Source organism: Phoca vitulina, unplaced genomic scaffold (genome assembly GCF_004348235.1).
Source record: "Phoca vitulina isolate PV1807 unplaced genomic scaffold, GSC_HSeal_1.0 scaffold1, whole genome shotgun sequence".
NCBI classification, from domain to species: Eukaryota; Metazoa; Chordata; class Mammalia; order Carnivora; family Phocidae; genus Phoca; species Phoca vitulina.
This window is the reverse complement of record NW_022589704.1, coordinates 35,397,181-35,411,366: the sequence shown is the minus strand read 5'-3', so window position 1 is coordinate 35,411,366 and position 14,186 is coordinate 35,397,181. Positions and strand designations below refer to the sequence as shown.

Genomic DNA, 14,186 nt, shown 5'->3' with positions numbered 1-14,186 from the left:
TATCAAACATGGCATAATCACCACCCAGAACAGACTGAGACACATAGGCAGAGGGTCAGTAGGCATGTACGTAGTCCTCTTTTCTCCAGCGTCCCAGTAGAGGAGTAGTTGGACTGGGAATGGCCAGATATACCATGGGTGTGCTGCAGGAGAGGCACCTAGCCCCTCTTCTGGTCTTTTTGTAGAGTTCTCATGAAAGCATATAAGGGAGGTAAAACAAGATAAGTTTTCTTACTAGCTGCTTAGGGGAAGTACATACGAGTGCTGGATATGCCAGTTGTCCAGCACCAATATCCCTTGGAGACCTTGTGGCAAGTTGAAACCAGCCATTGACCCTCCTGCTGAGGTGATAGGTATTAACTAATATCAGCTGGCTCCTGCCAGGCATACTAGAAAGATTCACTGGACAAACCTCTTTGTCTCTCCACAATTGGTAAGCTACTGAAACCTATTAGGAGAGTACCTACTACTTGCCCAGGGACTGGAATAAGGAAATCAAGAGAGGCATAGTAACATCCATATTTGATCCATGGTAGGGGGAGGTGGAACAACTAAAGGCTAGCCTTCCAGGAGTTCACAGTCTAGTGAATGATGACAGAACAAATACTGACCACATAACATGGACCATGACCTCATAGAGGTGTGAGCTACAAATGACGTGATAATATTACAGATGACACGGTGATCAACTCTGGGGGCAGAAGGGAGGGGTCTTAGAAGCCTTCCCAAGAAGTATATGCTCAGGGGGAGGCAGGCTATGGGTGCAGGTTGACGGAAGGGCATTCCAGACAGAGGGAACCATATGTAGGCAAGAGCGCTAATTATAGCCAAGCCAAACGAAGTTTGAAGAAATACCCCCCTCCCACAGTTTTATATATTCTGGAGGAGTCAAATCATAAGAAGCTAAAGTCCAACAGAATAACACAGTTTCCAAAAATTTCACAATTACAGAATGCCAGGTCCATTTCAAAAGCCAAGATTCTTTTAGAACCCTCTAGAGTAATGAATTGTCTCTCAAATGTTTTCTGTCCCCTTCTCCTACCTGAGTGGCCTGGTTGATATCTTCTTCCAATTGTTCATGGAGCTGGGGTGATATTAACTCAACTGCCCTTGCTAGTTGGCTTTCTTATCTTTTGGTCTGGGTGTTATTTTTGTCCCAGCTAGAGTACCCAACAACCAAAGTACCTTGTATACCCTAAAAGAAGCACAGAACTCCCTCTGGTCAGGTCAAAGAATATAGCTCCTCTAACAAAACTCAAAGTTCTGATAATAAGAGAATTCTTCTTTTTAAGGTTGACTCTATCTGTTTATAATTCTTCCTGCTTCCGAAGCTGAGAGGCTTTATCTGAGTGGAGTCACAGTGTCATCTCCCATGATCTGGGTCACCGGAAAGTTGATATACTAAATCCTTTAAAGGCTTACATGTCTTTGCCCTAAAAAAATGACATTCTGTCTATATCAGGGATACTGCTTCACTCCAATCACCTGCTAAAGACTTCCACAGTCCCTCGGTGGCCCCTGTCCCTCTCCACCTCCCTTCCTCCTCAGCCAGGCAGTGGATGAAGTGACATTCTCGGTAGCTCAGAAAAGGCTTCAGGGAGTTGTGAATTTTCATATTCATACCTCTCAAGCTGGCACGAGAGTCTTGGCTTTTGCTATTCAATAGGAGAAATGGGAATAAAATTTAGAAGCCCGTAAATAGATTTCTTACTTGTAAATCTTAACATGTTTTGAAAAGCTTGATGCACTGAAGTGGGTGAATCTGGCTGATGTTAATTTAGTGAGAGGGTGTATTTGTTATCGACTGCTGTACAGCAAATCCCCCCAAAATTTAGCAGCATAAAATAATAATAACCACTTACCTCTCATGCTTCTGTGATTCAAGAATTTGGGAGTGGCTCAGCTGGGTGGTTTGGGGTCTCATGAGGTTATAAGCAAATGGTGTCTCTGCCTGGGGTCATTTTGAAGGCTTTTTCACACACAAGCATGGTGCCCCAGCTAGGAAGACTCCAAAGCTAATGGCTCGAGCGAGTAGGGTTCCTCGAGGAGGTCTCTCTGCTTGTTTTCTGTATCATGGCAGCTTTAAGGCATCTGAACTTCTCATATGGCAGCTCAGGCCCTCAGGGGCATATCTGCTAAGAGTACAGAGTAGAGAGAGAAAGGTGGAAGCTGTGTCATTGTCCCCAGTCCACCTGCAGAAGTGTCAGAGGATTGCTGCCCCTCATTCTGTTTGGTAGAACTGACTCACTGAGTTTGGCCCAAGTTTACGGGAAGGGTAATTAGATTCCACCTTTGTATTGCAAAAGTGTCAAAGAATTTGCAGATTTGTTTTAAAACAATCACAAAGGAAGTCAGGAATAGGGGAGTATCAACTGAAAAGGGCATAAATAGAAAAATATAAAGCTCATTATCATAATTTCCACTGACATTTCTTTGAAATTTGACATGACTCAAATTCAGACTTCTAAAAATGTCTCGGGATCATTTTTGCCTTTTACCTAGTTTCTAATTTTCTGTTACATAATTCTATTTTTTCTTAATGACATCAATTTTCTTTTTAATTTAATTGATTAAATTTTGTTTTGTACCTACTGTATGCTAAGCATGTGCTAATTCAGATACAGATGCAAATTTGTGCAGTCCATGCTTTCAAGGAGTTCCCAGTCAAAATTACAATTCCTTCTGACACGTGCAACATTAGAAGCATAAACAAGGCATAGAGATGAAATAGATATGGGAAAGAAAAATCACCTGATAAATTTGTACCATATATTTTCATTCTACTTCACAGCCTTGCAAAATGAGACCTTCAATTGCACCTGTTTTAAATGGGCCATAAACCCTATTGTTAATATTAATTTGAAGTATTCCCGAAGGTAGTCTTTAGTGCTAAAGCCAGACAAAGATTTTCTGAGGTTAAAACACAAAGGTTTAAGCATGGGATTCTCATCTAGGTATAAATTATTGAGATGTCATTTGGTCCAGCCCCATGCATCCAAGCAGATCTCAGCCCAGTCCAAATCTATAGAAATCTATCCTACTGTTTTTAGGATGGTGCTACTAGGAATAGCTCTTGCATCTCATATGGTGAAAGATATTTACTATACTGCAGGAGGCCCTGATGTACCATCAGGTATGCAAGCCCTAAGAGGAAGCCCGTGCAGAAAGAGGAGGGCACGGGAGAGCACCTCGGGAAGGCCGCACTCAGAGGCTGGAAGAAGGAAGAAGTTCACTGAGGAGACAAGAGACTGGCAGTCAGGGTTAGGAAAGTAGAGAGGAAAAGAAGAACCAAGACAGTCCAATGTCATGACAGCTCAAGAGGGGAGACTTTTCATAAGGAGAGGGGCAACAACCCTGTGAATGAACCATGTAGGTCAAGAAGGATGAAGGCTAAGATGGGTGCTTCTCAAATCACAAAGCAGTTCAAGGAGGTCACTGGTGATCTTCACATCATAGCTTCTGTCGAGTGCTGGAAAGGAAAGCTACCGAGACTGCCCCAGATTACTCAGCACACAATTACCAGACAAGGGGTCCTGTAGTTCTACTGGGATTGTAGCAAATTCCTCGATGCAATTCAACAACTATGCATTTGGGCACCTACTGTGTTTCTAGCCACTTTTTAAGTGACTCCACACTCCCCACAAAGAGATTAAATTCCTTAGTCCAGTATTCATTGCTTTCCAATATCACTAAGTCTTGTTTATCAACTACTATGTCCTCACATGCACACTTTACTTTGTCCTAATATGATTATGCTTTAAAAAAAAAATCTCATGCCTAAGTTTTTATTTCTCTCTTGCTGCCAGGGAAGAAGTCCAAAGAGGCTAATTCAGAGATTCACCATGGTAGGGATGTGTTATAGGAAAAAGAGAATGTTTAGATAAAAATTTTAGGCAGAATTCAGGAAAAAAGTCATCTGGTTAAAGAACATCAGCTGAGAGGATAGGAGCTAATTTCCCAGAAGAGCTCTTAATTGCATTAAAGTTTATCAGAAAATTGCTTAAGCATTTATCAGGAATGCTAATTTCTTTCCAGAGGAATGTTGGTTGTGAACTGTCTTCCACACAAAATATTTTATCCCACACCAAGTATGGGACAAGCTTCTGTCCCATCTATTTACCCTTCCTTATGAACGCTTCATGATTTCTCAACATCAGAACATATTCTGTACCTGCATGAGCTTCCCCACTCCCCAGTCCCTGTCACTTCTTGTTGCTTCCGGCCAAATCACATGTTCTCTCCTCTTATCATGGACTATTCTAAACTACAGTTCTTTTTCTATTCTAAACTACAGTTCTTTTATTGCCACCCTTAATTTTTATTGTTGTTGACTGTATTTATATTTCTTATTTTAACTACAAGAAATTTTATCTGTTCCTCTGTATGTACTCATTAATGTTAAGTAAAGGTAGAATAAAACGTGTCTAATCCATAGTATATGAGATGTTTTATAATGCAATCTTCAATATGTTGTACTTCATGGAAATATTTCATAACCTAATTATCATTAGTCAGATTAGATTCAGTGGTGAATCCTCAGTACGTGTCTTCTCCCTCATGGTGTAAGATGGATGCTTCATCTTTAGCCATTGCATCCTTACTCTTGCCAGCAGGAAGGGGGAAGGGGAGAATGACATGCCCCTTCTTTGTAAGGACACATTTCAGAATTTGCACACAATACTGTCAGAATCATTAATGCACTGAAAAGCCAAAGCACATTCAATGACATCCCCTTAGTTATAACTTAGTTACATTACAGCACCAATAGCAAGGGAAACTCAGGAATGGACACAATTTAAAAAATCATGGGTTCCACTACTTAGGAGGAAAAAAGAACAAATGTTGAGAGAGAGCTAAAAGTCTTTCCTTCTATAGCTGGCTAATTCTAATATTTACCAAACCTCACTGGTCAGGAAATTCCTGTTTTAATTTAACTTGTTTTTCCACAATCCCAGCATATTTATTCCTCTTGGGTTCTCAGTAAATACTGAGACTCCATTTTTTTTTAGTGTAGCAAAATATCAGTTCCAAGCTTTGGGAGAATATATATATATATTATATATACAACAAAAAGTGTTGGGGACCACTTTTATGTAAAACATCATGGTTCCCAACTTTTTCTGATCATGAACCACAATCAATACATATTAACCCCCACAATATATTTACATTCATCTATTAACATATTTACAAATGTACAACTATATTATATAAATTATAAAATATGCACAAAAATTAAAATTGGAAAGATAAGGAATGAATACAAATAAAAGTTCAAATATTTCCTTCCCTCACACCAATGGACTTTCTGAGGCAAACACCAATCTAACAGATGTTAAATATCTTGATTTATGCTCTTCAGCTATCACGCACATCATCATTTCAACTGAGAATTCAACCAAAGCCTAACAGAGAAGACTAGGACAACATGCTAACAATATACGTTGTTATGTTGTTATGTCCCACATGGAAAAGAAATAACAATTGTTGAAACTCCCACATTTTGGGTCTGACAAACAAATTAAGTGTCTCGACAAAATGTCTGCATTGAAAAACCCATTTGGGCTTTTTCACAACATAGTTGACTTTGTTAAAGAGTTCAATGTCTTCTTGTTTATGAAGTTTTAATTTTACTACTATTGAGTTACTCAGATGGAATAAACAAGGAACACTGCTGTTCTGCTCATTGTGGTCATGAATTACAGGGCCCTGGAGAAGCATGTTGAGGTACTTTGGAGTCTCGATTTCAGTGTGCTGTGTGTATACTCTGTATGCTTCTATACAACGTGAATGTAGCCTTTAAAGTTTTTCAAACGAAGCTATAGTTGAATTTGCTGGACCAGTCATGTTGCATTTCCCTGAGGGCAAACCCCAAGATTGACAGCTCTCCCTTTGTGTTACAGAATAAAACTGAGCAATCAGGACCAAGCAGACCCCTGCCACATAGCTACTCACTGATATCAATTACTTAGCCTAATTATCTTGACAAAGTACACTGTTCATTTAAATCTTTCATTTTCTGGAACCACAAAAGCAACAGAGACTGCAGGAAAAATGATCACGCCATCTTGGAATTGCTAATATCTAATATGTAGGCTTTTGATCAAAGTCAAGCATGAGCCCAACGCCTTAAGAATAAAAAAAATTTAAAAAGCAATTTAGAGAAAGTTAAAATATGGCTTTATGAAGAGATACTTTAAAGGAGAACATGGCTTAAGAGAGATGGGGGCTCTAAAAATGAAATTCTGACACATTATGGTAAGTAAATGCAGAGATAAGGACATCCATAAGACTGCTCAGAGACTCTCTGATGAGTTTAGATTTTGAAAGAATACATAATAAAAATGCAAGGAAGGTCATATAACCAAGGACACAAATTGTGAAATGTATAAGAAAATTGTCAGAATCATTAATGTGCGGATAAGCCAAAGCTTACAAAAGTGACAGAGGCAATAAAACCTATTGTTTCAACTCTGTTTAGATCACAGATGTGACCAAGAAGTAAAATGTACAATACTGGAGATGACATTATAATGCTGGTACATGAGAGAAGCATTTCAATCAAGAAATATTATCTTCAAAACTTAGGAATTCCAACATGGGTTAAAAGGGTACACAAATTTTGAGAAAGAATGGGCTGCGTAAATGAATCCTATACTCCATCTTCAGAGGACTTGCACCTCAGGATTCTAAGGGAACTTCTAGGCATGATTGTGAGGTGACTTAGGGTTATCATTGAATCCAGGAGACCCTGAGATATATCAAGAGACTAGAACAGAACAGATTCACTTTGGATTTTTCAGAAGGTGGGCAATACAAGGGTTGGGAGCAGATTCTAGAAACTGTAAATAAGTAGACATGATGTGGTTATCTTGAAAAATCCTGGAGAGGACTATTAAACAGGTGGGCTGTTGACCTTACAAAACAAAATGCTGAACAGAAGGATCTGGCACATATTCAGTGAAAATCCACTCCAAATGGGCTTCATTCCCTTTTTAGTAAATAAAGTAAAAGATGGACAAGTAATGAACATGTACCACAAACATGGCACAGAGGAACTCTTATTAGACAGTCTCTTTAAATACCAACATGAGAAGCAACCTTTAAGCCACCTTTATGCCACAAAGGACTTTTTCTTTTTAAAAAATAATTTCTCCTCTAAATATATAAGCAATATTTTTTTAAAGCAGGTGGACATACAGTACTTTCTTGACTCCAAGATGCAATTCATCTTGAGATAATGCATCAATATAAAAACAGCTTTTGGGGTTGAAAAAGGAAATATATTAAATGTATAATTCATCCTAACCTATGAAGCACTAAAATATGAAAAATGCACTTAGCATTGAAGAAACACACACACACACACATATTTATAGGATTGAAATCATACATTTTATTCACTTGGCATCAGAGTATAATCTATGACTCTATGCCATTTAAAATTCTATTAACATAATTTCTAGTGAATCGGTAACACGTTGTAATTTATTCAGTTATTACTCTATTATTCTGAATTTTTTTGTTTTTATATAAATAATTTTGCAATTTATTATTCAGAAATATTTATCTGCATTTCTGATTATTTCCTTAGGATACACTTCTAGAAGTGAAATTACTGAGAAAAAGATGTTTTAAAGATTCTTGATACACGGTACCAAAGTAATTCTCTGAAAGCTTGCACCAATTTACATTATCACCAGCAGTGGTTTGAGAAAAAACCCATTTTCCCACGATTCAAAATGATCTTTACTTTTCAAATTCTTTGTTGATTTGGTAGGCAACAACATCATTTGACCAAGCAAATGATTTAATTTGGTTTGGATTTTATTGACTAGAGCGACATGGAGTATTTTCCCATACAAATATTATTTGTATTTCTTCTGTGAATTGTCCGTTATTGGCTTTTATTCATTTTTCTAATGGAAATTTATTATTTTCCTTCTCAATTATTATGTGGCCTTTGTATGTCAAAGATATTAACTGTTTTCTGTTTGATTTGTTGTAATTTTTTATGTTTTTATAATAAACATTTGTATCATTTTGTTTTAAATCTCCCTGTTCTTTATTTTAAACTCATCCTAAAGAATATATGCCTTTTCACTGGAAAGCTTACAAAGCTTACTTCAATTGTTATATCTGATATTTGACTTTACCTCTAGTATTTTGTTTATTCCTTTTGTTTCTGAGTAATGTCTTGCTGTTTATTTTGTGTGTGCCTGTGTTTTGGTCTATGATTGGTGTTTTGATTGCTTTTATCTTCCACAGTGATTTGGAGCACAGACATCTTATTTTTTTTTATCTTACTTGTGATTGCTGCTAAGTTTTTCAAATCATATGTGAACCTATATTTCACAAAATACCAAATTCAAACAAAACCTTTGATTCTCATTATGTGATATTAGGAATTTGGTATTTTTATATTCTCCCTATCCCTTACCTCCTTCACTTTCTGGCCTTTATGATATACTCTGGGATTTAGATCTAGATCATTACTACTAAATTATTAATTTTCCATTTTGTAACTTTTAAAGTATTTTTTGTATTTCCTTTCAAAGGAATCATTTTATTTTTGCATTCAATTTTGTACAAATGTAATACTGATTATTTTTACTTAAATGTATGTTTATTTGGTTTCATTGCTCACACTCAGCAGCAGTCATTTTATATTAGAACTTTAATGTTTCTGGGTCCTGGATATTTTATGTAATTATCAGACAGCTAGATTTTGAAAGACCAGAACAATAGACTGACCAGATAAAATTTAACAATGAAGATGGAAAAGTAAGAAAGGAGGGGTCCTTGACTGGTAATAATTGTAATGAAAAAGACCAGGAGATTTGAGTTGTTATAATCTCAATGTGAGCAAACCATGTAAATGATGGTTTAAAACGCAAATGCAAATACAATTGTCATGCTAATAAGCATAAGTCATAGGACAAAATGGTAGTAATTCCACTTGACTAGTTATAAGCCAGACAGTTTTTGGCTGCAGTACTCAGGTCAGTTCTGAGCCATATTAACATTTAAATCTAGCAAGCATCCAGAAGGGCAATCAAAAGAGAGAAGAGTCTGGAAATCACGGCGTATAAAGATTGATTGAGGGAACTTGGGGTTTTAAACTGGGAAATATGGGATTTAGGAGCCTGTAGTACTCGTGTATTTAAAGGGCCATGATAGGTATCAAAGACTCATTGATCCTGGAGGCAGACGTAGGAGAATGAGTCAAGTTTTAGAGGAGAAGATTTTGACACAATAGGAGGAAATTTCCCAACAGTACGAGCTGTCCAAAATTGGCACGTGCCGCCTGACACACTACCATGCTTCCCAGCCCTTTACAGGATGGAGGGCATCTGTTGAAGATGGTATATAACTTTTTTGATATTGGCAAAGAAATGATTGGTTAGAAATGTTCTTGGGACAAATCTATGATTGTGTGTGATCTCCCAGCTTTCTCCTCCCTGCTACACAACCTTCCCCCTCCCCCACTCCCAAACTTGCTTTCACCTGCTCCTTCTCTCCCTTCCTTCATCTGTTTTTGCAGGGTAAGCCCCTGGGCTTGCTGTCCAGAGATACAAGGTCTGGAGAAAGGGAAGGAAAGTAGGAAACACTCTTGCTTGCCAGCTTAGTTTCTAGAAGCACTTGGTTACTGAGAATATAGGAAAAGCGTGATTAATATTTTTAAAAGGGTTACTTGATACTTTTAAAAAGTTAAAGGGATGGAATGCTGTGAGATAAGAGAGAAAGGCTGAGCTTTCGCTCTGGATGTTTGCAGGTTTTGGAGTGTGAGAGGCTCTGAATGTCTGCATGATATTGCAGAGCAGGAGAGAAGAAGAAAGGCCATATGAACAAGTTCAGAAGGCTACTGTCCTGAAGTAAATAATATTCCCTGCCTGAACCGGCTTGAGACAAGAGTCTTATCGGACAAACAAAAGATGAGAAGAATCTAGAAGAGTTTCTGGATCCTATTTACATAAGCAAGTCACAGACTCTCAGTGAGAGGGAACAGGATTTTAAATAAGATCCCTTCTCCCACTTGAAATATTATGCAGATGGTTATATATGGTGGCTAGTATTAATCGTGGTAAAATGTGTAGGGTTGGCATTTCATAATGTGAATTCACTCATTCTCTATTAACTATTCCCTGCTTTCATAAAATCTAAGTATGAACTCCTCGTGTGTGTGTGTGTGTGTGTGTGTGTGTATGTGTGCATGTGTGTATTACTCCCCAATCACAATCAAAATTATGTTGCCCAAATTGGGCAAAAAGAGAAAAGCAACTTTCTTCTTCAAATACTGCTGATGGCTGTCATAATGTTTAGTTTTATGTGTCAACTTGGTTGGGACATAGTGCCCAGATATGTGTCCAAACATTATTCTGGGTTTTTCTGTGAGGGTATTCTTGGATGAGATGAACATTTAAATCTGTGGGCTTTGAGTACAGCAGATTGCTCTCCATAATGTGGGTGGCCTCATCTAATCAGTTGAAGGCCTGAATAGAACAATAAATGGACCCCTTCCCCGCCAAGCAGGAAAGAATTCTACCAACAGACAACCTTCGAACTTGAACTGCAGCATCAGCTCTTCCCCGGTCTCCAGACCCCCAGCCCACCCTGCAGATTTTGGACTTGCCAGCCTCCATAATTATGCAAGCCAATTCTTTAAACATTTTTCTCTATACACACACACATCCTATTGGTTCTATTTCTGTGGAGAACCTTGGCTAATATAGGTATGTTATACATTGTGGCTATAAAAAGACACTCTGCTTTGAAAGATCAGATTACATGAACCCACAACTCTGGTTCCGCTCTGAGATTTGACTTTCTAACAAACTCCAGATTCCACATAAAATTGTACTGCATCATTTACCAGACACAGTTTTGTATGGACAGGGTTGTAGCTCACCAAAACTTTGAAAATATCTTAATCTATTTACAAATAGATTAGGCAAAAATATTCAGGAAGGCATTGTTTAATTGAGTGATGATAATCAAGGCATATGTATATTATGTATATTGGCAGAAAATGTGAGTAAATTCTTGGGTTAAAACAAAACTGGCAGCATATAATAGACTTCTCATCGTCCTGTGCAGACCTTTCAGTAAGAGAACATCTACCTAAAATGGATTACTTATCATCAAATGCTACAGTGAGAATTCTTCTGTAGGAAGTATATTGTAGGTTCTTTTCAGAACATGGAGAAGATAATCTGTCCTACAGGAATTCATATTCAAGACAGATTATTCAATCAATGACATCATTTAGGTACTCCATTCTGCAACCATGAGGAAAAGACACATTTTTTTTCAAAGACCAAAGACCCTTTCATCTTTCCTCCCACTATACAACTCCATTTAGGTCTGAAGTTTTGAATCCAAAACTACATGAGCTTTTAAGACTTAGATCTGATTCATCACAATCCTTTCCAAGAAGAATTATCTTTCAGTTTCTTCCAAATTAAAATAGCAATAGAATGCCATTCCATAAAAAGCACAATGATATTATATAAATTGGGAATAATGTACTAAAATAGAGTTTGTATTTGGATGAAGTTGCTAAAATAAAGAGCAAATGAAAGGCCTTGGCTCACTGCTTATACAAGCTAGAAGGACAATAAATGGTAGAGTCCTTTCTTGCTACTCAAATATTCCTATTTCCAATTAAATTGAAGTTCAAATCCAGTGTATCACTCTGGGGTATATTAAAATTTAAATTTCCTACAGCTTTAATAGGCTTGTTTTGAACACCCCAGTGACAATCTCATGTGACTGAGACTTCCATGTAAGTGAGAAGTTAGTTAAGTGTCCTGAAAGACCCTACCTGAATCTGATACTCTTGAGCTTTCTTCTGGGAGGTCTGCAATTGGCTGGTGGAAGGATGGAGTGGCCCATTCACATTCTCAACAGTATTTCCCTTTGATCCTCAATGTATTTCTGTATGCATAGACCCTTACAGTAATACCTGACTGAAGCATTAAGACTTTCAATTCCCTGTGGAAATCATAATCTTCCGTCTTTTGTCTTAGAGCTCACATTGTCTACAGCAGTTTGCCCAGGGATATATGGCAGCCAGCAGTCACAATGTTTGAAAAGCAAGAGGATTGAGAAGTATTCAGTTTGTGCATCTGATGATCTGGTATCTGTTCTCTCTTGTAGGTGCCCAGAGGGCAAAGGTCTATGCCCACTTTAATAGTTAGTATAATCCATAGTATAGGGGCAGTGGCCTATGAATGATGCTTCATAAACACTGTCAGGTAAAGTGATGATGGGTAACTGTCGCTGATGTTATCACTTGCCAAAGAATGAGACTACATTTATACTTTCAGTAATTACCTCCTATGCCAAATTGCTCCCATATGGACCCAAACATTGCCACATTAGGCTGGATTCACATGATAGCAGTGATTACCTAATTATTCTACTGTGAGCAGAGGCCAGTTTGCAAAAGAGGCAACTTTCACAACTCATTAGACAAACCTTTGGTCTGCTCAGGGCATGATCATCACCCAGTAAGTTGAGAATGAGGTGGGAGTGGGACGCAGCAATTTTACTGCAGACAGATGGCCCTGCTTTCCAGAGCTATGGCGCCTAAAGTCCCACATCTTTTTGATAAAGCAGTTATCACGCTAACCACCTCCAGTATGTAACTTTAAATAAGGTCTACACAAACATGCACCACGTCAATGGCACTTTTTACTGAATTCTGCGCAACTTCACAGAAAGACTCTGAATGTATGGATGGGGATAAGGCAGATACTGCCACAGACTCAGGGACACCCAGCAGGCCAGAGCCCTACCCTCCTTTCCTCAGTTAATACTGGCGATTTCCAAATTCTCTGGATTAGTTACCCACAATGTGGAATAAGAACATTTTTACTGAGTCTCAGGTTAGGTGTCGATTTAGTTGACAGGGGGAAGGAGGGGTTAGGAGGAGGGCAGATTTGGGAGAATATCAAAGTCACTTTAATCTTTAAGGAATATTTCACTTCTAAGCATGAGGATACATATAATTTCTTTCTAAAAGTTATTAATTCAGTAAAGAACAACTTTTGAGAAAATGTATATACTTTCTAAAAATGTGGCAATAAGACAGGTGGCATGTCTAGGAATAGATTTAAACTCTAAAAGATGGTTGTACTTAAGCTTCTCCACAAACAGACAAAGGTTCCTGTGGTTTTCTTTTTTCCATTGAGTCTGTAATCTTTTATGATGATCACCTCATTAAAATTTACCACATGCTGACTTGTGTTTCCTCTCTGGAGTTGGTGCTTCTTCCATATTGATATTGCATTCCCTTTCTCTAGACGATCCTGATTTGACTAAAATAATGTGCAGCTGAAATAATGTGCAGTCAAAATAATAACCTAAAAATGGAAAACCTTTTATTCCAGAATGTGACATAATCAGCTTCAGTAATCTATAATGGAAACACTAATACAAAGAGAAACACCAACCTAAAGGCCGGTAAGCATAGGAAATATTCAGCCAACAGTGACCACCATTTTTGTAACTTGGCAAGAATATGACTCAGGTGACAGGATTTTGAAATAGAGCCTTACACAAAGATAATACTATCTTTGTCCAGATACTGTGCTACCTCAAGAACCCCCCTAGGACACCCTCCTCCCCAATATACACATACTTCAGCTTTCTATCTTTACTTCAGGCTGCCTATCCATTCTACATTATATTCATTTGATGCACAGATTTTTCTGAGCCTAAAGTCCCCCAGAATTTATAGGTAGCTCCATTCTTACTATGTGGCTGATCAGGGTTCGAGTCTTCTATAACTCCAATGTGCTTATGCATGCATATATAAGGGGAAAATTAAAGCAAATCTCTAAGTAATCCAGTTAAGTTGCAATCAATTAATATAAATTCAGTCAATAAGTGTTTTTAAAATACTATATTCCTAATCCAATTTTGCAGGAATACAGAACCCAATTTCTGGACCTAAGAGCTTTTAATATTAGCCAGGTGCACAATGCAACCTCACAAACACAAAAGTGACAATAAAACAACTTTTATTAAAATATAGTGTAGTAGAAGTTCAAAGAAAGAAGAGCTACTACATGAAAGATAAACCAACTGGAGCAATCAAAAGCTCTCCTTGACCTGGCGGGTTTGTGAAAAGCTCTAGGCTCCTAGTCACTTCATATGTGAGAAAGATCTGACTGAAGTCT

The 14,186-nt window shown here is 37.8% G+C and overlaps 1 protein-coding gene across 1 annotated transcript in view; it reads right to left on the bottom strand.

Moving 5' to 3' along the window:
• Positions 1-1,897: 1,897 nt before the first annotated feature.
• The window catches only part of FTCDNL1 (formiminotransferase cyclodeaminase N-terminal like), a 143,415-nt gene continuing 131,126 nt past the window's right edge, over positions 1,898-14,186 (bottom strand). Inside the window, exon 5 of the mRNA XM_032416292.1 lies at positions 1,898-2,132. The gene's annotated coding sequence lies outside the window, so the exon portion shown is untranslated. The remainder of the gene's footprint in view (positions 2,133-14,186) is intronic.